Source organism: Protopterus annectens, chromosome 2.part0 (assembly GCF_019279795.1).
Source record: "Protopterus annectens isolate FY-2018-M chromosome 2.part0, PAN1.0, whole genome shotgun sequence".
Lineage (NCBI taxonomy): Eukaryota > Metazoa > Chordata > Ceratodontiformes > Protopteridae > Protopterus > Protopterus annectens.
Genome location: NC_056728.1, coordinates 1,108,984,327 through 1,109,007,144, shown reverse-complemented (window position 1 = coordinate 1,109,007,144; position 22,818 = coordinate 1,108,984,327).

The following is a 22,818-nucleotide window of genomic DNA, read 5'->3' as shown; positions in this document are numbered from 1 at the left end:
TGTAACTTGAGCACTAATCCAGGCATTCTCTAAAGTATTTAATTGTATTTATTACTGCTTGGTAGTAACTTGATTAAAGTGTAGCTATCATTCTAAGTCTTTTGGATTAAGCACTTGGGCTTCAGACCAGTAGTTTTACATTAGGAAGGTTTGTGGCATGCACTGTGGTGGCAGGACAGGTAGCTTTCATCCTTCTAAGTTGGGAACTGCTGATTGAGAGCCCAGTGTCTGTTATTCTTAAAGTGTATTAGTTCTGGTTTAAGCACTTGGGCTTCAGGCCGGTTATTTTACATTAAGAAGGTTTGTGGTCTGCACTCTTGTGGGAGAAGAGGCTGGACTCTCCTCTTGTGAGCTGGGAATTTCTGGTTAAAGGTTTATAGTGCCTGAATATTTGAACTGTATCTTACTGAAATTGGTACACCTTGTTTGCTGTAGCATAGACTAGATCCAGGCCTGCTGAATCTAGCTTTGTTTATATGCTTGTTGTTTGTTTGCTTGTTATTTCCCTGGAACGCTAATTCCACCTAATACACGGCTTCTCAGCGCTTCTGTGGATCACTAGTGATATCTGCATTGCTTACTGTACTTATTTCCTTGTTTCACTTGAAAGAAAGTTACTGTTTGTCGTTTCTGCATTTAAGTTACCTGTAACACATTGCACTTAAGTTACCTGGCACTTGCTCACTAAAGCAATTATATAAGTCAGCACTAAAAATTAAAAGCTCTACACCCTCACTCCCCACTGGCCCTTGTTTTCAATTATTAAGGAATTCCCAATATTATTCTAGCATGTCCAAAGGTCAGTTGTCAATCTCCTCTCCGGTCCAGCTGGTGAATCTGGGAATCTTGAGGCAATGTTACAACTGTCTCATGTACACAGACAACCCTCTCCTCCTCCCAACAAATTCCAACACATGTAAGAGATGCAACCATATAGCCAAACTGGAGGCTAAGCTCTCTCAACTCAGTACTGGCATAACCAGTCAGGAGGAGAAGGAAACCACACTCACTACAATTCCAGTCTCACATAGACCTACCACGACAGCAAACCAAACACATAATCACACAAAAACATACTCGGAGGCTCTAAATAAAGATCTGCCTAAGCAGCAGAGACCTCCAAAGCAGACACCCAAGCAACCGCTACCCCAAAACAAAACACGTGCAACACATATCTCACAAAGCCAGTGTGCCGAACAGTCACAGCCCTTAAGACTAAACAACACACCTGATACACTTGTAATAGGTGACTCTATCGTCAGGCACACTGACGTCCCGCTCACCAGGCTGAACAAGGTGAGGGTCACGGTGAGCAGCCTGTCGGGTGCTAGGATCCGCCACATAACACAAACACTCAGGTCACTCCAAGGCAAGTACAAATATGACTCAGTCATTGTCCATGCTGGTGTGAATGACCTGAGACATACCTCCCTGGACTATATGAAAAGAGACATAAAGGAGCTCTCTGAGCATGTAGCCCAGGCCTGTATGACCCTGACCTTGAGTAGCATCTTACCCTCACCAAGAATGATGCCACAATATGAAGACAAGATGATCAATTTCAACAATTGGCTTAAGTACTGGTGTCATTCAAAGGGGATCCAATGCCTGTCAGCTTGGGATGATATGCTCGACATGCCACGATGCTTCGCTAGGGACGGCTTGCACCTGTCACCCCTGGGCTTTCGGATATTGGCAAAGGCTCTTGCTACCCCCATAGTGCCTTTTTTAGTCAAGGCTCAAAAGACAAACCCACCTCCATAGGTATCACAAGGGATAAGAAACTAAGAGTAATGCTACTCAACGCCAGAAGTCTAAACCTCAAGATGCACGCACTCAAAACTCTCCTTAGCATGGAGAACATCGATATCTGTGCAGTAACAGAAACCTGGTTCAGGGCTCCCAAGAGCACCCCAGCACTACCAGGTTATACCTCATACCATGCTTTTCGCCCCAAAACTTGGACCGAACCACAAAAGGAGGGGAGTATCGATATTCATCAAAGATACCCACACCTCCAGGTTGGTGGCAAAGCACGAAGCATCAGAGACTATCCATGTGCAATTAACAGTGGGTAAAACTGCCTTCCAGTTTATAGCCTGCTACAGACCACCCTCCCAAACCCAGGAACCCCACTCGGCCTTCCTGAGAACACTGGAAAATATGAAGGTCTCTCCAAACACCATTATATTGGGTGACTTCAACTACCCAAACATAGACTGGGAACATTACTCTAGCTCCAACACCCTAGCCCAAAGGTTCCTAGAATTTATAAACTCAAATGCTATGGAACAACTTGTTACCACTCCCACAAGAGGGGAAAACATACTGGACCTGATCATCACCAACATGGGGACTCTATGCTCCAGACCAGAAGTGTATCCCTCACTGGTAAGATCAGATCATAAACTAATCTCACTGGATATTCACATCCCGACCCCACCCCCTGCCCAGAAAACCACAGTGAAAAACTTCTCTAAAGCAAATTTCACACTCCTCAAAACCGAGGTGGAATCCTTCAAAGCCCCTGGGGCCTGTGGAAAATACGGCCCAGACCGCAGAATCCTTTATAAACGCATTCTATGAACACCTTCAGGAATGCATAGATCATGCGATCCCAAATAAAACCAAGACCCAATCCTCCAAAGGCAGACGTCCTGTCTGGTGGACCCCAGCCATAAAGAAACTATACAATAGAAGGAGGAAGCTACTAAATGATAGAGCAAAATCCCAAAAAGGGAAGGCATCACTAATCAGTATTAGCAAAAAACTACGGGCACTCATAAAATTGTCTAAGGCCAGCTTCGAGAGAAAAATTGCACAGGACACTAAGGATAATCACAAGGCTTTCTTTAGTTATGTTAGGAACTTGGGTGGTAATTCCCAGATATGCTCAGAATTAGTCCAAAATGACAAAAAATACACTGAACCCACAGACATTGCCAACATCCTAGCTGACAGATTCAGCACAAACTTCTCCTCCCCCCACCAAAAGGGCAAATATCTATCCCAGCAGAGTGCTGCCCCCCTGACATCTCAGATGCTCAGGTAAGAGCCGCCCTCTCCAAAGCAAAAACACAGCATCAATGGGACCAGATGGTGTCCCGGGCTGCGCCCTACATGAACTCCAAGAAGAGCTAAACCCAAACATAAAACTACTGTTCAATCTCAGCCTTACTACAGGATATGTGCCCAAAGAGTGGCGTACAGCAACAGTGGTCCCTCTCCATAAAGGTGGTGCCTCAACGGATCCTGGAAACTATCACCCCATAAGCCTGACTAGCTTGGTCTGCAAAGCTATGGAAAGGATCATCATGGACCTCATAAATAAAGATATTGGGGACCTACAGACACTGGATCCTACCCAGTTCGGCTTTGTTAAGGGCAGATCCTGCCTCTTAAACTTGGTTGATTTCTTTGAAACAGTCACCAAGGCCATTGACGAGGGAAGGTGGTGCAGCGAGCCTACCTGGACCTCGCAAAAGCCTTCGATACAATACCCCAGTCGGGCATTATAGATAAGCTCACCAGCTTAAATATAAACCCCTATGTCACTAGATGGATTGCAAACTGGCTCAAGGACAGAACTCACATGGTTAGAATTGCTGGAGCCATGTCAGACTCCAAACCAGTTACAAGTGGTGTCCCACAAGGCTCAGTCCTGGGACCTCTCTTGTTCTGTATATATTTCTCGGAAGTACAGGCCAACACGGAAGGACTGTGGCTGACCAAGTTCGCAGATGACTGCAAACTGGGCACCATAATCGACTCTCCAGCCGACACAAGCATCCTCCAAAAGGGCCTCATAGAAACAGACAACTGGTGCCAGAGCCATGGCCTCAAGCTAAATGCCAAAAGTGTATAGTCATCCCTTTGGCAAAACAAAGTGCCACAAATTGCCACATAGGTGGTAATCCATTAAGTACAGAAGAAGTAATTAGGGACCTGGGGACCCAAGTTGATAGCAATCTCTCATTTGACAACCACGTGGCCAAAGTGGTTAGAAAAACATTTTATATAGCCCACCTAATCATGAAGGGATTCACATCTAGATCAAGGGAGGTCATCGTGCCTCTTTACTCATCCCTCATCAGGCCCATAATTGAGTACAATGCCCCTTTTGGGATGTACCTTACCAGACACCTGCAGCAACTGGAAAGACCCCAAAAGTACCTCACCAAGAGGATCAAAGGGCTCAAACAGATGCCATATGCTGCCCGGTTATAGAAACTCCAGCTCTACTCAGTGGCATACCACCTGTTCAGAGGCAATCTGTGCCTGACGTATAAAGCCATGTCCAACCCGGAATTAATGGACATGCTGCACCTCAGAAAATCCAAATCCCATCGAGCTACGCGCTCGAGAGACTTGAACCTCAGCACTGAAATAAATAGGACATGCTGGAGGGACAGATTCATAACCCAGAGGCTCCCTTCACTCTGGAATAAAATTCCAGTCCAGGTTGAGCAGAGTCCCTCATTGACTCTCTTCAAGAGGAATCTTGATGAGTGGATAGGAGATCGTAGGTTTACCCCGGGTATCACTTCTGTGTCACTGTTAGACAGAGGCACAGTATACTAACCTCGAAAAAGGGCATAGCAAAATAAATTTAAAATGGGTGGCGAAAGCCAAACACATTCTGGCTAGGCTTATAAATGCCCTAGGGCAGATAGCCTAGTATGAACCTATGAACCTATGAACCAGAGAAAAGCAATTTTGTTCTATGTATAGAATGGAATTTTTTTATTTTAATAAAATGTTCTTTTTGTATCTGCAACTGAACGGATTCACTTGACTTGATTTCTGTTGTGTGGTTTACAATTTGGACACTTGTGTGGTGTTACATACCAATTACTTCACGGGTAAGTATTTTTAAAAAACATTGTATGTTAAATGTGCCACTGAGACCTGGGAAACTGCCCAATTAGTAATAACTACTGGAGTAGTTCCTTGATTTCCAATCAGTTATTACTTTCTCTTTCTAAAACTATTATTTTTATATATACACAAAAAAGTCCTTTAAATTACTGCAGAGTAATGTATGTTTGACAATGACATTATTGTCCCTATTTTAATGACCAATAGATGTTCTCAAATCCTGTTTACTAATTTTCAAACTGTTTTACCAGTATAAAAACATCTGGTCACATAAATCACACTACAACTATTACAGTTGTAGTGAGAAGTGCTATAAATGTGATCTGTATTTTGTAGATTTAAAAATGGGCCAACATCTGTTAAATAACACCAAGTACATCCTCCACATTGATAGGTGCCCTTCGTTCGGTTCATAATAAGCTATCTTATTCTCATTCTCATGACTGCAGCTTATATACAAAATGTGCCTTAGTATCTAGAACTTTCTCATATTAATAATAATATGTGGCCAGGTCATTGGTTTGGAGAAGTGTTTTCTTAGTTTTAAGGTAGTTATTTTTTTCCCATTTATTGCTCCCTTTGAAATGTGTTTTTAGTTAAACAGCACTTTTTGACTATAACCATAAAAAGACAGCATTTGGTTTTATGGTACTGGAATGCGCTGGATTTAAGTACAGCAGATATTGTTATGATGTACTATACCCTTCACATCCAAAGATAATTATGGAAAAAGTGCACTGTGAATATTGAAATACCACATCAAGCCAGTGAAGTAACACTTAGGGCCAGGAACAGCAAGAACACAGAATGTTTAATATTCATTAGCGATATTCTCATGATAGGCTGTCAGAAGCACATTAAAATTCTAACAATAAAAGCTGAGAAGCCAGCATGAAGGCTACTTTAAATTACAAAAGAAGGCATGGAATTTGAAGGTTCTAGAATCAGTAAAGAAAGCGGTACAGAGTGTGTAGCATAGGAGTAGAATTAAGGCCTGGCTAGATGGTGAAATGTTACATGGAATTGTACTAGTTGATACCTGAGCAAATTAAGCTGAAACAGTAAAATGGAATCATTCCTTTGTCTCTGTTGTTTTGTTCCTTTCCTAAACCTCACTGAGCTGTATAGACTTGGAGTGGGTAGAAACAAAAAATATGTCCATGATATTTATTGTATCCTGTATGCTAATTTACAGTTCAGCTTCTTGGCTGTATATTTTTGTGAATATTCAATGCCTGAGTTGTTAGGTGAAAATAGTCTCATGAATCAAATGAAACTGACAGTCACATGGAATACAGTGACTAGCACGCATAAACATAGAGGACTGGGGTGACAGTGCTGAATCTTAAGACCTGTGGTTTCATCGCACAGGTAAAATACAAAATTATCATTATAAAAGCAGGTTATTCAATAACTATACAATTGTACTCTTGTTTCCTGTAACTTTTTTTCTGCTTGGTCATGTCATGTTGTGTTATTCTGAGGCAAACTATTTATGAGTACAATTTTGCTCAGATATTTCTTTTTTTTCCACCTTTTTTGAGCTTGTGAAACAAATTGGTCCGAAGTTAAATTCCCTTTATTCACAGCAAATCCACCTCCTAAAGATCTGAGAACAGAACCAAAACAAATTAACCAACAAATTGCTTCACAAGAAATGTAACTGTGGCCTTCCTACTCAATTAAAGCTGGCATGGTTGGACCTCTTATGCATGCTATTAAGGTTCAAGGATCAAGCTGAAAACTATAAAGGCAACTATTAATGTGAGGTAGGAACAGTTCTTATGCTACAGAGGTCTGCATGCTAGCTCATTTAACATCAGATGGCCCATTAGATATTTGCAATAACCAATAAATAAGTCCACCTGTCTAGGCTAAGCACTGTTAGTCTTAGGAAACCAACACACTGTCTATCACAGCCATTTTTGTAGTCTACATCCAGGATCTCCAGCACTTCCAGTGATGCATTCTGACAAGGATGCAACATATCTGCAAGGTGTTTGGTACAGAACGCTACCTAATCTGAAAAATCTAAAACCAAAACTATACTTGGAGAAAGCCTGCTGACTCTAATACTTGAATATAAAATTATCCTGCCCTAAGTCTAATTCACAGAAACTCCAACCTGCATTAAACAAAAGGGAGCATTAGAGTTTCACACTACAGAAAGTTGGATGGGTACTGCTTACAAATAAAAAATACTATTTAAGTGTACTTTAATTTGCAAACTCTTTCATTAAGAACACTACTAATTTTTGACAAGGTACTAAAGCTGATCATTATCAGTGGAACATTTCACTTTTCCACATAATTCCAGTTGTCCCTTGCCACTGCACACTATGACTCAGAGTACTACAGCTGCAGATATTCTGAAGTCAGGCCCAGACTTTGGAACTCGCTGGCAATGAATGCTGAAAGCAGGAAGATTGTTGTCAGAATTCTAGCAATCATAAGAATGACTGCATAATGAAATGATCGCACATAGAACAGTGCCTCTGTGTAGCCATTTCCTTGTGTGTATTAACTTGTTCTGCCTGCTTCATTTCCAAATAGGACATGGCCATACCCCTCAACTGTACCAAATTCCTCTGTATTTCCTGGTTTTGAGGGCAAAATAATGGGGTGCCAAGAATTCCAGAGTGGCCCCTTCATATCCCAATTTTTAATGGGGTGCCAAGAATTCCAGAGTGGCCCCTTCATATCCAAATTTTTATTTTATTTACAAAATGTCATTACTGTTATTTATTGAATTTGTTTACACGGAGTAGAGCAGCACTAATCATTCTGTCCAGTTTCAGACAACTTGGAAAAAGGTACAAAGTAATTACATAGTAATGCCACATTTACATAATACTATTTAAACAGTGATGGTTACAACAATTGTATAAGTATATATACAAACATTCATAGTTAAAATGAAAAAGAGGCTTGCGTGTGACACAGAACATTTACAGAGTAAAAAAGTAAAAAGTAAATGTTAGTGAAAACAGCTAAGAACTTTCTTGTTGTAAGAATATACAGAAACAGTTAATTTTTTCCAGGAGATTTAATTGAAAATCGTGCCGTTTTAAATGTTTGCAGCACTGGTTTTACTCCATGAATGAAAAAGCAAATGACTTTAATTAAGGGGTCTGCTGAAGAAGTAATAGTTTCTAACAGAAACAGTTACCAACAAAAGACTGTGCAGATACCAGCACACACAAAGCAGTGCTAAAACTGAAGACGGACTTTCTCAGAAAACAGGTCCATAAGCAAAATAAATCAGAACATCGCCAATAACTATAACAAAAGCTCCATTTGCTCCAGTTAAAGTGAATGGTTATCAAGGACAGCTGTGTTATATCTGTCTATTTTTTTCAGTGCTGTTTGTATCAAACTTAAGTTTTCTGAGCTGTCAGCTGTAACTAGGCATACCTGTTGCAATGAGTATTTCAGTTCCATTTCGGCATATTGACTGGGACTCAAACTGTTATTTGTAACAGTCTAATTTAATACGCATGTACGTGAGCTTGTTTGTGTGTGTATATGTGTGTGTTTATAGGGATGTGGCCAGAAACTTCAATTTTGTACTCACACAGGCTCTTTATTGTCCCCCACTCAAACCGGAATTAAGAAAATGGACACGAATTTCAAAATGATGCCCAATCAGTTAAGAAATGTACTCATAATTTTAGATTAGAATGTGGCTCACTCACTAGGAAGCTCTGAACGTGCTCAAAAGTTCCGGACAAAGACCAAATATCCAGAACATGTGTTTAAAAAATAACATTCGAATTCATTTACAAAGTAAATAGAACATGTCTTGCATCAATATCCACTTTCAGAACATGAAGAAGTGTGAATCTATGATGTCGGGCTTTACTGATATATCGTACACCTCATTTGTTTACCAGAATATCAGAAATAAATAAAATACAAAATTAGGGACGATGCAAAACCAAAACAGCTTTGAGCTAGTTACTTTATTTGTTTATAAGCATAAAGCACTGCTTTACTTTTTTTCAGACTCAGCCCAGGAGCATCATGTCATTAAGAGTCTTGCTCAGTCACCCAGAAGGCAAATAGAGGCTGACAGACTCAAATCCTGGACTTCAGGAAACAGCTTGTTAATGGCTTATAGCTTATATTAGTCAGATGTGATAGATAATAACATACTCCCTTCAGACTGTGTTATAATGTAGCACTGTTAAGCTTTTAATATTATCTACACAAACGGGTTCACTACTTAATATCAAAATTCCACATTCCCAAAGCTGTGAATACCGACACCCAGAACTTCGAGATTGAGGAATCTCGAAAACTGTGAATGGAGATTGCCGTACAGTGCAGAACAGGAACTTTGCCATTCTCTCCACTGTAGTGTGATCCCAGAGTTTGTATATTTAAGTTGCAGGGGGTGTGAGGGGTGTTATTCCTGATGTTTTTGTGTTTTAGTTTTTTTTTTTAAATTCGAGATTCCACAATCTTGAGGTTCTGGGTGTCGGTATTCAGAGCTTCGGGATTGTGGAATTTCAATATTCTATCAATAATCTATCAGTCTTCCCGATGTAATACCCTGAACAAAGCACACACTTCACAAGGTATACCAAATGTCTAGTATTACAATTTCCCTTTCTAAACCTAACTTTAGTTCTGTTCAGATTATTCAGAATAATACCATCCTTCTCTAGTATGTATTGACAATAATTGCAACTACCACATTTTTGTGTGTGGCCAGTCTTATTATTCCATTAATGTATTAGAGCAGCGAGGATGACCGCATGCTATGAAGATATGATTCAGGAAATTGAATACATGAGCTCCTTATTTTTGGAGAGAGGGTATCCTCAAGGTTTAATTAAGGATGTGGTCAACTATAAAGGAAGGAATGGAATAAGAAATACAAGCCCTTATTGGGAGGAACTATCTCCCTTCAGGAAACTGGAATGATAGGAGCTAACAATATGCAGTACAATAGAGCACGTATTGTTAAATATGGACCTCATGCTGAGAAGGTTAAACACTTAATAGATGACAGTTGGAACATTCTGAAAGCCGATCAGGAAATTTGCCATTTAATAGATGATAAACCTATGTTTGTCTTTAAAATGGATAAGAACATTAAGAGCACTTTGGAAATGGGCAAGAGAAGATTCATTAGGAATAATAAACCCTCTTAAACCCCTCAAACCCTCTTAAACCCTAAGAAAACTAAACTTCTCCTCTTCTCACCTACACACCTGTCTCCCCCTATTAATTTCACAATTACTTCTAACAATGGCACCCTTATCTCTCCTGACCAAACAACCAAACTATTGGGTATTACTATTGACAATCTACTAAAATTTGATTTTCACATTAACTCCAGCATAAAAGCAACTAATAGAAAACTAGGTTCTCTCTATAGACTCAGAACTTTCCTAACCCCTGAAGCAAGAACTACCATAGCAAGAACACATCTTATCTCCACTTTACTATATGCTTCCCCCATTTATTCTAACCTATCTAAGCATAACATTAATAAGCTCACAACAGCCTACAACAACATTGCAAGATTTGCCACTGCCTCTCCATATAAAACACATCACTGTCTGAACCTCTCTAAACTAGGATGGCTGGAATTACCCCACCTAATTCAGTACTATCAGCTTACAATTGCCCACAAAGCCCTTTACCACCCTGAAAACATACCCATGCTCTCCACCCTTATAAAACCCTACAACAACTTAAAAGCCCTACGCTCTTCTAATAAAATACTGATTCAAACTTCTCTTTCTAAGAATACAGCAGGTGATTCCATATTTTCCAACTCAGTTGGTAAGATCTGGAACCAACTGCCTCCAGACCTTATAGCCCACACTTCCATTACACTATTTAAGACTAAACTGAAACTGTTTCTTACTAAACACTGGCTTTGCTCTTGCATCAATCCCAGTTGATCTAGCTCCTGTACGACCTTCTATTCTCCTCCTTTATTCCTCATACATTCTCCCAAATATATTTCTTCAATTTATTTTCTTTTTCCTGTCGACTAAATAACTATACTTCTCTAATAACACTCATCTTAACTTTTTTAAAGAACTTAATTCTTCTCTCCCTTCTCTTACCACATCTGTACTTACATAATTTCCTTGTCTTTCTATCCCCTTCTTTGTAAACTTCTTAAAATTGTTGCTACTGCCTTTCTTATTTGTGACTTATATCCTTACTTGACTTATAACCATTGTGATATTTTTGTATGTTCTGTTTTGTAACCATGTAGTAGATAGCGGAGCTTTTCTCCTCGGGCCTCCACTGAAAATGGACTTGTATCCAGTTGGACTAGCCCGGTTAACAAATGTAAAATAAATAAATAAATAAAATAATAAATAATAAGACTGGCCACATGCAAAAATGTGGTAGTTGCAATTATTGTCAATACATACTAGAGAAGGATGGTATTATTCTGGATAATATGAACAGAACTACAGTTAGGTTTAGAAAGGGAAATTGTAATACTAGACATTTGGTATACATTGTGAAGTGTATGCTTTGTTCAGGGTATTACATCGGGAAGACTGATAGATTATTTAAGAACAGAATATACGATCACTTGTACAACATCAGAAAAAAAGATTCGAACAATGCACTTTACAGACACATTGAGAAAAAAGGGGATGATAATTTTTTTAGGTTTGCTATTGTGGAACAGGTTTTTGATAATCCAAGGGGTGGGAATATTAAAAGTGTGCTAGGGGAAAAAGAAGTGAAATGGCAGTTACTTTTAGATGCCACCAGACCCCCTGGATTAAATGACAGTATTCCTATCAAACCTGTTCTGGTAGCACGTTATTGATTTTATATTAAGGCTTAAGGAAGTCATGCATTTACAAGTTTTTGTTTTTAAGCTTATTATTTAAAATGTTAACAGTTTGTATATTTAAATGTTCCTTTAAACAGTTTGATGTATTTTATTGGTTGTCATTTTTGCCGCCGATTTTTAGAGATATTTAAGTAGGTTGTTTACAGAAGCAAAGTATTCTGATGAAGTCAACATTTGGAGTTGATGAAAGTGCTAAATCATCTGTCTTAATAAAACAGCTGTGTGACAACCCTTGGTTTATCCTTACGTGGACTCCTTGTGCTCGAATTTAGTGTGTTTGGATTATTTGATATTTGCTTCTTTTCCAATCTTATATTATAATCAGCTACAGATGGTATGATAGCTCAAATGTCTTAAATTATATTGAATATTAGAATACTGGTGTATGCAGAAAATGTGTGTATGTCGATGCATGTCTTACTGTCATTCTAACTATAAATTACAGACTGTATACTCCATTTCAATACTGTACACATACCAGGTTGCAGTACAAAAAGGTATCCTCTACACCACCCTAATGTCCAGCTACTTATCAAGTAAATAAAATAATATCAATATTTGTTGGAATTGAGTTTTTGACTAGATTTCCCAATACTGAATTTTTGACCAAGTGCAAGCTGTTCTTGCCAATAATAAATGCTGACATTGGTATATGAACAAACATACTGGGTTTCAAATGAGGTAAAGATGTGACCAGCTGTAGCACTTCCACAATGTGGGATATTTCTATACTGGTGCATTAATAAAATGTGTAACATGTTGGGCATGTCCCAGTATATTATAAGACCAAAAAATTAAGGGTTTAACAGACCTAAATTAAAGTAGAAGGTAAACTCTATGGCACAGGGCAATTTTGAGTATGATTTTATAGCTTGTGACTGGGGATAATGCTAACATTTTACTGGCATCTCTAGCACCAGAGCTGATGATCATAGCACTGAGGGAAAAATTTTCATCCCACTGTCTTGCCACATAATTCAACAGCCCACCAACTACTTCTAGGGACAGCTGTGGACTATTAGTGCCACTGACTGCACTTGACCAAAGTTACTCAGGTGGGGAAGTATTCTTTAGCTTTTCTTTTCTAATAAAATTTCAAAGCTGGAAACCATTAACGGTATATAGTGGCAACCCGCATGGCAATACATCACTGTTGTACCTATTCATCAGAAACCGTTTGCATTTCATTTAAAAACCCCGCTCTCACCTTCAATGCAGTTCAAGATCAGCAGTTAGTCTGATCTTGTTCAGAAGCAAATCAATCTAAGCTCTAGCTCCATTTTTCTTCAGAAATGCCAGTTGAAGTTGCTCAGATTCTGTTCCTTGCAGTTTATGGGGGGGGGGGGGCTTTAGGTTTCTTGGCTGATCAATTTAAATGGCCTAAATGACTTATATTTCAAATGCAAGCAATATTTTTTGAACAGGTGCACAAATTATTATTGCCTGCCTGTGAAATACTTTTTACTCTTTGGGATCAAGCTTGCTACTCTTTTTTGTAAGTCAGGAAACTTGAGATAGTTATTGCTGAAACATGGACTGAAGCCACGTGTATACTGAACGAACTATGAATTCATGTATATTTTAGGTGACTTTTTATATTTCCCAGTAATTTCTACAGTGTATTTGGGAATACCCTGCATTATGTTTCCTGTAACAACTCCATCTGAAATGCAGAAAGCAGCTTTATGTGTATTGGTAGTGAGTTATGGCAGTCTGCTTTTGTTAAAGAGTTTTAATTCTCTTTGGTCTAAGTAAGGTAGGATAGCTTAGATGTGGTAAAAGAGGTAAATCCTGATGTCACAATTCTACAATTTTTCTGTGTAGATAGCCCCCCCCCCCCCTTTTTTTTTGATCTGCTATACTGTTTATATCAGGAAGGTCAGGTACATTAGCTTGTGGCTTTCACTATAATCCTAATTTTACAACACCTCTTTCTTTATCTTGAAAAAATACATTCATTGGAAGCTGGAGCATATCATGCTAGTCATTTACAGTAAAGGCGATAAACTGCTAATTACATAACTCTTTATATCAACCTTGTTAAAAAAAAAAGAAAAAAGAAATTGCAGGCTGGTTAACTTTTGAGAGTAAACTGTAGTCCTCTACTGACATGCTCAGCCACACTGTTTTATGTTGGTAAGAAGTAGTCTACCATTGCTGAAAGCTACCACTCAGGAAATTGTTGAAGGGGAATAATGCTACTGCCACAGTTTTGTCCACAGATATGAAAAAAAATAATAGTTGGGTCCAGTGCTCTTCAGGGAAGCAAAACAATCATTGGTTAGATTACCTTACCAGTTAATCACCTTTATTCTAACCTTAGCATTGAATCACCTGTATTCGAACCTTACTGGTGAATCACATTTACTCCATCTGCCACATTATTCTTAATACTACATATTACTTTCAATGGATTCAGGGTATTACAAAAATACTACGGCTGCAAACTGAGGCTTAGTGACTGTAAATGAAAAATAAGACTATGTCAGTGTCAAATGGCACAAACAACTGTTTGTTATTATTTATTTAACTTGGCAGTATGCATCAGAATATGTCAGTGGAAGGCACTGTCTGTTTAATATATACATCTACTGTCTCTCTGAAAATTATAGCCTCAGAAAAGACCTCTGCTGAGTAGAGTTAACCTGGATATCAACACAATCATTCAATCAATCTGTGAATCAATCAGTCAAAAATTATGGCATAAGATAATGCTTTTCAACACCTGTAGTGCAATGAAGAACTTGTGCAATCATACTATGTATGTCTAATAATACACGTGGAAAAAACTCAGAGAAAGAATGAGTCAGAATAAACAGAGTATGTGTGTGTATAAGAGAGAGATTACACTTCTAAAATTAGGTATTATATGGTAAGCAAAGTTCTCAGAATGTTAGCATTAAATGTCAAGCTTCAATCAAATTTTGTTCTTTGAAGTATTGTAGTCGTCTAAACAAAAACTACAGAGAGCTGTTGCAGTTTCAACGGACAGTAGACAACCGCAGACAGCGTGTGGTCACTGCTGCACAAACAGCTAGAAATTATCTTTACTGCCCCAGGTTTATTTCCCCGAGTTTTCAGACTCAAAACATATACTTTTTCCAGTTGTAAAAGAAAGTGGGCATGATTTTCTGACAATGACGGTCATTGCAGCTTTAATGCAAGATTTAATATTTTAACTAACATAAGATGCAGCCAAACACAAAGTAAACAAATGTTCCACTGCATATGTCCTAAGTTTGGATGTATGTTGTAGGATCCAAACTGCTTTCGTAAAGCAAGTCTGGGGATGTGATAAATTAATCAAGGCAAAACTAGATGGTTACTCTATTATGAAAAGAGGTAATGCTCTGCAGTGCTCAGAAATGGACAAAACCATATAGGTACAGGATGTCAGAAGAAAATAATATATGTTAGATCAGCACTAAAGCAAATAAAATGAAAGGATGAAACCAACAGCAAAGCAATGGAAATAAAAACACTGAAAAACACATCCAAGTAAAAGGGAGTCTGCATGATATCGTAATAGAGATTATATGGTGATGTTAAAACTGCAAACACAAATAATAATTAGCTTTATGCAGCAAAAGGCAACGTAAAAAAACATATTCCATGTCATTCTGAACATAAAATGCAAGATATCCTCAACATCATTTAGTGTTCAGCCCAGTCTTAGAAAGAACTGTTGTATAAGTAAAGTACCCAAACAGTGCTAATGAAGTGATACAACAAGATGACTAATTCCTGAAGCACTATATATTCTGCCTTGCACCATTCCCAGGAACACATCCACCATAAAGTCAACATGATATTACCTATCTAACAAGACCTACTGCGAAAAATACATCATCTTTCCATAGACATTTAACCTCATTGCCAAGAAGGATGAGCAGTTTAGAAACACAAGGAAAAAATACTCTTGTCATTATTATATCACACTTAAGCTCTTATCCCCTCCATGCATGCAACTAGTGTGTGTGCGTGCGTGTGTGTCTGTCTGTCTGCAAAACAATGGTAATCTTAAAACTCACTGTTCTGAAACAGTTAAAAAAGATGCAAAATAAAGTTACTGTCTAGTATAGAACATCAAGTGGAAGTCATTTTTAACTGGGTCATCAAATTTCCAGCTTTTTTATATATTGATATAAAAGTGAAATACATATTTTTAATTCCAGGCTGTCTGATTTATCAGAATTAGACATGTAAGGTTATATTACAATCTGCTGACATGATACAAGCACAAAGGGACAACAATCATTCAATCAGGTGTGTGCCCAGCTTTAGCACACTGTTGCTTTTTTGCACTTCTGGCTGCATAACTCTGAGACACGGTACAAGATCTAGAACTATGGCACATAAACTATGGGGCTTCTAAGGCTGTGACCACGCCAATGCACAGTCAGAATTACAACTAATATTATCTGTAAGATATTAATACTGAACACAGCCTTAGCGCAGGTATCTCCCGTTCATTCCCTTACACGTGTGCATGCCCACACACACACACACACACACACACACACACACACACACACACACACACACACACACACACACACACACTCCATACCTCTTACACATCCCTGATTTACAAGAACATCCCTGATGTTGCCTATTTCCCACAGTCCTTTGCAAATCATGAATGACTGCAGTCTGTCAGTAATACTAGACAGGTCTATATTACATCACCGAATGCTTAAAAAAGTGAACGGTGATTAATCAACCCTATGTAAGTGAAAGCTTACAAAGTCAAACTGTCAGAACAGCGATTTTTTTCGAAGGGAAAAAAAATCGCTGTTCCAACAAAAAAAAAAAAAAAAGAAAAGAAAATACTTCAAAACATTACATTAAGTGGGGGGCTTTGCCCCCACACCCCCCTACTTAAATATGCCAACTCTGAGACCGCGCTACAGTGCCGAAAACGGCAAAGTAACAAAGCGGCCAAATTCTTTAAAGCTGCTTCGATATTTTCAGTCTTTTATGTTCGACAAAGACACATTCTAAAGAACGAATCTTCAGCCTTGTAATAGGAACTCATACTAGACAGAGCTCTGCTCTTATTGTTATTCAGTAAACTCAAGAGCTGTTGCTCTATTAAATTTAAAAGTGGGTTATGGTAATACTTTAGAAAGGACTCCCAGGTGATGTCTATTGTTCCCCTGCCTTTGTCTGGAAGTCTTGAGCAAGGCCACCATACATCCCAGTTCATCAACAATGCCAGGCAGAATTTTATACTTTTTATGTATATACATCCTTTGTGCTGCAAAACCTAAGTTCTATTAACTTTTAAAGTGGACTATGGTAATAGTAAAGCATGTCCACAGTGCCTAGTTTCCTCACATATATCTTTTGTGCTGAAAAAACTGTTGCTCTATTAACATTTTAAGTGGATTAGGATAATGTATGAACATCCCTGGTGTGTAGAGTCTCCCTCTAATATTGCTGGATTGCTTGTTAAACAAGGGAACTTAAGTATGGCAGCCACACAACCTCCACATATGCATGTGCGCTCACACACACACACACACACACACACACACACACACACACACACACACACACACACACACACACACACACACACACACACACACACACACACACACACACACACACACACACACACACACACACACACACACACACACACACATACACACACAAACATTTAACTTACCTATACCCTAACTAGCTCCCCATCACCTCCAAGGCAGACACACACACACACACACACACACACACACACACACACACACACACACACACACACACACACACTGACATACACATGCTCACATTACACCATTCATACCTTTACATACATTTACATATGTGGCCACACACACACTCCAACACTACCTGCCCACTAAACTCCCTAACACCTACCTGGGATCTCATCCACATAAAGTAATAAGTAACCAAAAGCTTTTGGCAGAGTTCATTAACGTTGCTGGAGGTTTATGCAACCAAGCAGTTCTATGAATTGCTTTCTAAATTCTGGCCATAGAGTAGATACAGCAGTAGTGACCTAAGCAATCCTTCCGCCTGATCAGCTAATACTGCACCCTACTCAATACTTACTGATCCAACACTGCTGATTTGTTAGCAAGGACATGGGACTGCTTTAAGCAGTGCAATTCAAGACCATAGTATCCCAGATATAGAGCAATTCTTTTCTTATTTTTTTTTCTTATTATTATTGCCCTTTCTTTAAGGTTGGTGACCTTACAGTGAGAATAATAACATAAAACATGTTGATGGGAAGGGTTTACTTTTTGTAAAAAAAAATAAGTTATATACTCACCATAGCGTTCCACCAGTTTCATTCTTTCTCAACAGTTGGGTTTGGATTTGATCCTCAGATCTGACTCAGCTGTTATTCTAGCCACCAAAAAACTCTCTCAAGCTCCTCCTTTACCCATAATGCATCAAACCCTAACGTACCTCAGATCTTGTTTGTCAGTTGACATAAAGTAAGAACTATTCATATAACATTCCGGACAAAAGAAGCCCTTACCTGGAGATCAACATAAAGGACAGTGGTGACCCTTGTTCTTCCAGAAATTTATTGTGAAAAAGGTTGGGGGTTTGTGGGGGAGAAGTTAAAGAAGAATGAAAATGGACAACACAGATGGAATGTCACAGTGAGTACATAACTTCTTTATGTGATGTCAATTTTGATTCATTCCTCAAGTTACTCAGACTTCCCAGCTACCTAAAATCCTGGGTGGACTCTAAGGAAGGATATTCCTGAGCACAGTTGAGCCTAAGGCTGCACTTCCCTTGAGACCAGATCCAGCTTGTAATGAGCAATAAATATATGAGAATTGGCTCAAGTTGTAGCCACACATATGTCATTCATGGAAGCCCTAGATAAAAACACTGAAGAAGTGGCCATGGACCTAGTTGAATGGGCTCTTAAAGGTTTTGGTAAGGAGAGACCCAACTTGTTGTACCAAATGATATACAATCTGTCAGCCATCTGGCTAAAATTACCTTTGCAACTGATTTGCCAAATTTAGAATCCGCAAAGAAAACAAACAATTGATCCATCTTTCTAAATTATTTTGTTCTATGTAAGTAAAAACAAAATTGTCTGTGTACATCCAATAAGTTCAACAGATATTCACCTTTTTTGGCAAATTTTGGAAAGAGAACTGGCAGATTAATAGACTGCTTGATGTTAGATTCTGACACCACCTTAGGAAGGAAAAAAGGATTGAGTCATAATTGTACTCTATCCCTATGAAAAATCAAGTAGGTAGGTTTAAAAGACAATGTTTAAAGTTCTGAAATTCTAGCAAAGGTGATAGCCACTAGAAAAATTAGTCTTCCAGGTCAGAAACTTAAGATCACATTTCCCTGCTGGCTCAAACTGGGAATGTATCAAGGCCTGAAGAAGCAAATTTAAGTTCCATAGGGGAGTTGGATCTTTATAAGGAGGTCTCAGAAGAAGGGTACTTCTCAAGAAGGCCTTACAAATATTAGATAAAGGCAGTGAGGTAATGTGAAAATTAGAGATGGCTGCTAATTGAACTCTGATAGTCAAAAAGCTAGCTCTTTTATTGAAAATTGTTGCCAAATATTCAAGGACACTTTGCACAGGGGCTGAAAAGGGGTCAGCGCTCATAACACAAATCTCTTCTATTTACTTCTGTAAAGTTTTCTTGTAGAAGCTTTATGGGAAAATAAAAGTATAAGACAGACAGGGGATGAGAGCATGGGTTGTACGAGACCATGGGTTGTCTGGCTATTAAAGTGGAGAAACCATGCTGTCAGCTTTAGCTTTTGCTTTACCTTTTGATCTCGGAGTGAATCATGCCTGTAAGGTGAGGCAGGAATTCTGGAATCGGATCCAGAATCCAAGGTGGGTGAATTATATGATGCCAATGAAAAGGGAACCAAATCTGTCAAGGCCAGTAAGGAGCAATGAGAATGACTTTGTTCTTCAATCGTAAAACTTTCTGCAGAAATTGGATCAAGGGAGTTGGAGGATGTGCAAAGAGGAGACTGGAGGGGGGGGGGCAATTCTGTAGTAGAGCATCGCTCGGTGATCATTTCTGCTACCTTCTTGTTGAGAGACCACTTGTGAGGTAGTAGAATGGACTTGTTCAATTTGTCTGCTATCACGTTGGACTTCCCCAGAATGTGCACTGCTATCATAAACTAGTTGGATGAGATCGCCAACTGCCACACTGAGGGCTTTTTGACACAAGAGGTAAGACCTGGTTCCTCCTTGTTTGTTGATGTACCAAACTACTGACATATTGTTTGCCTGAATCAAAACTGTCCTGAAAAGGAGACAGTCTTGGAAGGCCTGCAATGCTAACAGCACTTCTCTCATTTCCAGGACATTAATATGCTTATTGGCCTCTTCAGAGCACCAACTGCCTTCGGCCATTTTTTCCAGGAAGTGCACCCCAACCACCCACCCAATCTGGGATGTGTCCATGGTCACAATGGCCTTGGGTTGAGGGAGAATGAAAAAGCCTAGTAGAACCTGATCTGATCAAATCCATCACCAAAGGTATATTTTGCATGTTTGAGTGATCCTTCTTTGTGCTGGTGTATTTGTAAAGAACAGACCATTGTAGCTCTAACATCCATTGAAAAATTCTTATGTAAAACCTTGCTAGAGGGACTAGGACTATAGCTGCCAACATTGATCCCAGGGCCTGTAGAATCAATCAGGCTGAGATTGTGTTACTGTGAATAAGTTTTCTGATCTGGAATCTGATTGTTTGTACTCTGGAGATGGGAAGAGAAGCAGTCACTGCTACTGTGTTGAAAATTGCTCCTATGAATTCCACTGTTTGAGATGGTTCTAACTGAGACTTGTAATCTATAGTAATCCCCAGATGGCAGCAAGTCTGGAGTACATGATCTTATGCTCTTATTAGTAGATACCTGTTCAGGGCAGTAATGAGCCAGTCATTCAGGCACTTGGAATTCCTGCAGTCTGAAGTGAGCTGCTACCACTGCCATGCATTTGGTGAACATGCTGAGGGCTGTGGTGAGGCCAAAAGGCAGTGCTATGAACTAGAAATGACTGGTTTCCAGATGGAAACATAGATACCTTCAGGATTGTCCGCTCATTTTTATGTGATAGTACAGATCCTGAAGGTCTATCAAGCACATCCAGTCATCCTACACAAAAAGGGCAGAATGGACTGAACCATGACCATCCAAAACTTTGTATATTACATTGACTTGTTCAAGTTGCTGAGATCCAAACTCGGTCTCCAGGCACCTGTTATCTTTGGCACTAAAAAGAATCTTGAGCAAGTTCTGGATTCTATCCAGTCTGGTGGGACCTCAAGGATGATTCTTTTTCTAGCAGCTTTTGTATTTCTAGTGCGTTGCTTTCCTCTGACTGGGTGGAACATTGGGAAATTTCATACAGATGGAGGTGGGAGGGAAAAGGAATTGTATAACCTCTGAAAATAATCCTCTGCATCCACATATCTTTTGTGATGTCTAGCCAGGCTCTCTGGTGCAGGAACAATCAACCCTCAATTTCCTCCAGAGAGGAACAATTGGAACTCCTTTTAGGAACACTGATAGGGTCTGTCAGAGAAGGAATCTCTGGACCCTTGGTTCTTGCAGGCCTCCTCAGCTACATGGGCAGTGTCTTCTATTTGAGTTCTCCCCTCTGCCCTGGGGAATTAACTCCATGGAGATCTTGGAAAGGACCCTGGGACTTTATCAACCACATCATTCGACCACATCGATCATTCCTAGAGAGGTCCTTGGAGGGGGTTGAAAAATGTACACCCACTGCAGAGAAGATCTTTCCATCTTTCTCACACCTGGAAAGTGTATTCTTCACTTTAGGACCAGGCAACGAACTGCCATCTAAAGATACATTGAGAAACGAGGACTTGAAGGGCTCCACAAAATCACACAAGTTCATCCAGGAGTGCCTCCTAATGGAAATGCCTGAACCTGCTGCCCTTGAAGTACCTTCAGCTGCATGAGAGATAAGCCTCATGGACAAATTAGAAATAGATAGTAGAGTTGCCAACTGTGAAGGCCACAGAAGAAAAAGGTCATAAAAAACTTCTCCAAAGCCAACTTCATGCTACTCAAGTCAGAAGTGACAAACTTCATAACACCCATGCAGACGGGAACTGAAAGTTCAACTGCTGAATCCTACACTAAGGCACTGTACGAGCACATCCACTCATGCATGAATCGAGCCATCCCAAATAGAACCAAAATGCTCTCATCCAAAAAAAGGAAGCCAATCTGGTGGTCCCTTGCCATAAACAAACTTTACAACAAAAGGAAGAAACTTTTGCATAAAAGAGGAAAATCCCAGGATGCAAAAAACTCCCTTACTAGCCTCAGTAAGAAACTGAGATGCCTCATAAAATCCTCCAAAGCTAGTTACGAAAATAAAATTGCCAAAGATTCCAAAGACAACCACAAAGCATTCTATAACTATGTCAAGAATCTAAATGGCAATGCTCAGATCTGCTCTGAGCTAAAACAGAATGGCATTAAATATACTGATCCAAAGGATATTGCCAATATCCTGGCAGATCGATTCAGTGCCAACTTCACCCCCCTCTCACCCCCTAAATGGCCCAGCTCAATACTGGAAGATTGCCAAACTCCAGTAATAACGGCCACACAGGTACAAAACGCACTCTCTAAAGCCAAGAATACAGCATCCATGGGACCAGATGACATCCCGGGCTGTGTACTACATGAACTACAATATGAACTGGCACCTCACCTAAGTGTCATGTTTAATCATAGCCTCACCTCAGGTTTCGTGCCCACTGAGTGGCGCAGAGCTACAGTTATCCCAATCCACAAGGGGGAATCCACCTTGGATCCCAGAAACTACCGTCCCATCAGTCTGACAAGCCTTATCTGCAAGGCCATGGAGCGTATTATCATGGAACTTATAAACAAAGACATTGGCAACCTTCAAACACTGGACCCCACCCAGTTTGGGTTTGTGAAGGGCCGATCTTGTCTCCTGAACCTGATTGACTTCTTTGAATCAGTCTCCAGAGCCATGGACAAGGGTAAGGTGGTCCACACAGCCTATCTAGACCTTGCCAAGGCCTTTGACACCATCCCCCACT